Raw genomic sequence first — 3,112 nt, 5'->3', positions numbered from 1 at the left:
ATTTAGTTCTGCTCAGATCTTTATTATCGCTCTTCTTCTGCTTGGTGTAGGCTTTACTTGCTGTTTTTTCTCCAATTCCTTTAGGATGTGAGGTTAGTTTGTGTATTTGAATTTTTTTACAGTTTTTTGAGGGAGGCTTGTGTTGCAATGTATTCACTTAGGACTGCTTTTGCTGTATCTCAAAGATTTTGAATGGTTGTATCTTCATTTTCATTAGTTTCCATGAGTCTTTTTAGTTCTTCTCTAATTTCCTGATTGACCTGTTCATCTTTTATTAGGATGCTCTTTAACCTCCATGTGTTTGAGTTTCTTCCAAATTTCTTCTTGTGATTGAGTTCTAGTTGCAAAGTATTGTGGTCTGAAAATATTCAGGGGACAATCTCAATCTTTTGAGACCTGATTTGTGACCCAGTGTGTGGTCTATTCTGGAGAAAGGTCCATATGTACTTGAGAAGAATATGTATTCAGTTGTGTTCACGTGGAAAGTTCTGTATATATCTATGAAATCTCTTTGGTCCTGTGTATCTTTTAAGGCTCTTGTTTCTTCGGTGATGTTGTGCTTAGAAGATCTGACATTTGCAGAAAGAGCTGTGTTGAAATCTCCTACTATTTGTGTATGATTACCTAAGTATCTCTTTACTTTGGTTATTAATTGATTGATATACTTGGTGGCTCCCATGTGAGGGGCATAAATATTCATGATTGTTAGGTCTTCTTGTTGGATAGACCGTTTAAGTATGATATAGTTTCCATCTTCGTCTCTTACTACACTCTTTGGGATAAACTTTATCTGATATGAGAATTGCTACTCCAGCTTTCTTTTGAGGACCATTTGAAAGGTAAATGTTTCTCCCACCTTTCATTTTCAGGCTGAAGGTATCCTTAGGTCTAAAATGAGTCTCTTGTAGACAGTATATAGATGGGTCTTGCTTTTTTATCCAGTCCAATACCCTGCATCTTTTGATGGGATCATTTAACTCATTCACATTCAGAGTTACTATTGACAGATATGAATTTAGTGTCATTATATTACCTATACAGTCCCTGTTTTTGTAGATTGTTTCTTTGGGCTTCCTCTTTCTTTTAAAGGGTACCCTGCAGTATTTCTTGCAGAGCTGGTTTGGTGGTCACATATTCTTTCCATTTCTGCTTATCCTGGATGCTCTTTATCTCTTCTTTTATTCTAAATGACAGCCTTTCTGGATAAAGTATTCTTGCCTGCATGTTCTTCTCATTTAGTACCCTAAATATATTCTGCCAGCCCTTTCTGGCCTGTCAGGTCTCTGTGGAGAGGTCTGCTATTAATGTAATATTTCTCCCCATTTAAGTAAAAATCTATTGTCTTGTGCTGCTTTAAGAATTTTCTCTTTATCTTTGAAATTTGCAAGCTTCACTATTAAATGTGAATTTAATATCTCTATCTCTTGGATCTGAATACCTGTTTCCTTCCCAAGATTTGGGAAGTTCTCAGCTATGATTTGTTCAAATATGTTTTGTGGTCCTCTCTCAGTCTCTTCTGGAATCTAAATTAGACATACATTTTTCCTTCTCAAGCTATCATTTATTTCCCTAAGCCTTTCCGTGTGGGCTCTTGCTTTTTTTTTTTTTTTTAAATTTTTTTCCTCAGTTTCCTTCCTTACCATCAACTTGTCTTCTATGTCACTCACTCTTCTACCTCAATAACCCTCATGGTTAGGACCTCCAGTTTGGATTGCATCTCATTTAATTGATTTTTAATTTCAGCCTGATTAGGTCTAAATTCTGCAGTCATGAAGTCTCTTGATTCCTTTATGCTTTTTTTCCAGAGCCACCAGTAGCTTTATAATTGTGCTTCTGAATTGGTTTTATTACACTGAATTGTAATCCAAATTCTGTAACTCCGTGGCAGAGAGTACCATTTCTGACTCTTTCTTTTGTGATGAGTTCTTTCTAGTCATTTTGCTCAGTGCAGAGTGGCTGTATGAGTGGGCTGAGTCAAGAATATCGGTTTGTGTGAGAGATGGTAATTTGTGCAGAGACCACTACACTCCCCAGCAACCTCCCAGTGACTCGCCATCATGAGCAGCACCATAGTGAAGATCACGGAGATCGAAGTCGAGATGGCTCGGACTCAAAAGAACATGGCCACAGCACACCGCCTAGGGCTGTTTAAGTCTCACCTTGCTAAGCTTCATAGAGAATTCATTACCCCAAAAGGTGGTGGTGGTAGTGGGCCAGGAGGAGGTTTTGATGTGGCCAAGACAGGTGATGCTTGAATTGGGTTTGTGGATTTTCCGTCAGTGGGAAAGTCAACACTACTTAGTAACCTGGCAAGTGTATATTCTGAGGTTGAAGCCTATGAGTTCATTACTCTGACCACTGTGCCTGGTGTCATCAGATACAAAGGTGCCAAGATCCACCTTTGGAATTTCCAGGTATCATTGAGGGTGGCAAGGATGGGAAAGGTAGAGGCCATCAAGTCATTGCAGTGGAAAGTTACAAACATGTAATTTGATCTTGATTGTTCTGGATGTCCTGAAATCCTTGGGACATAAAAAGATATTTGAAAATTAGCTGGAAGGCCTTCATTTAAACAGCAAACCTCCCAACATTAGTTTTAAGAAGAAGGATAAAGGAGGCATTAATCTCATGGCCACTTGTCCTCAGATTGAGCTGGATGATGAGACTGTGAAGAGCATTCTGGCTGAATACAAAATTCACAATGCTGACGTCACTCTGCATAGTGATGCCACAGCAGAAAACCTCATCGATGTAGTGGAAGGAAACAGGAAAATATACCCACTTTTTGAGGATTATTTTTCACAGACAGACCCCAGATCAGAGTGTATTTAAATTCTTTGTTAAGATTTTGGTGAATCTTCATGCAGAAATCCTCCACTGTAGTCCTGGAATAATGCAGCACCACGAGAGATGTATAATCTGGCAATTATTTTGGAGGACGATGATGTCATTCAAATTGTGAAGAAGTGAAACATTCCCTTCTGCCCATCTGCTGGGCCAACCATAACAGCTTTTCCCGTGACCAAGCACCCTATCCCAAACCCCTTCCAGCTTTGGCAGCCAGTGAATCAGGATTCAGGGGAGGGAGATGGAGGCCCTCAAACTGGAACTT

General features: G+C 39.3%; 1 pseudogene; it reads left to right on the top strand.

Moving 5' to 3' along the window:
• The first annotated feature begins 2,057 nt into the window (after window positions 1-2,057).
• On the top strand, window positions 2,058-2,832 carry LOC112921909 (developmentally-regulated GTP-binding protein 1 pseudogene; annotated as a pseudogene).
• Window positions 2,833-3,112: the final 280 nt, after the last annotated feature.

The sequence above is a fragment of the Vulpes vulpes genome, chromosome 12, assembly GCF_048418805.1.
Source record: "Vulpes vulpes isolate BD-2025 chromosome 12, VulVul3, whole genome shotgun sequence".
In the NCBI taxonomy this organism is placed as follows: domain Eukaryota; kingdom Metazoa; phylum Chordata; class Mammalia; order Carnivora; family Canidae; genus Vulpes; species Vulpes vulpes.
The sequence above is the reverse complement of the archived record's forward strand: the minus strand, read 5'-3'. Positions and strand labels throughout refer to the sequence as shown.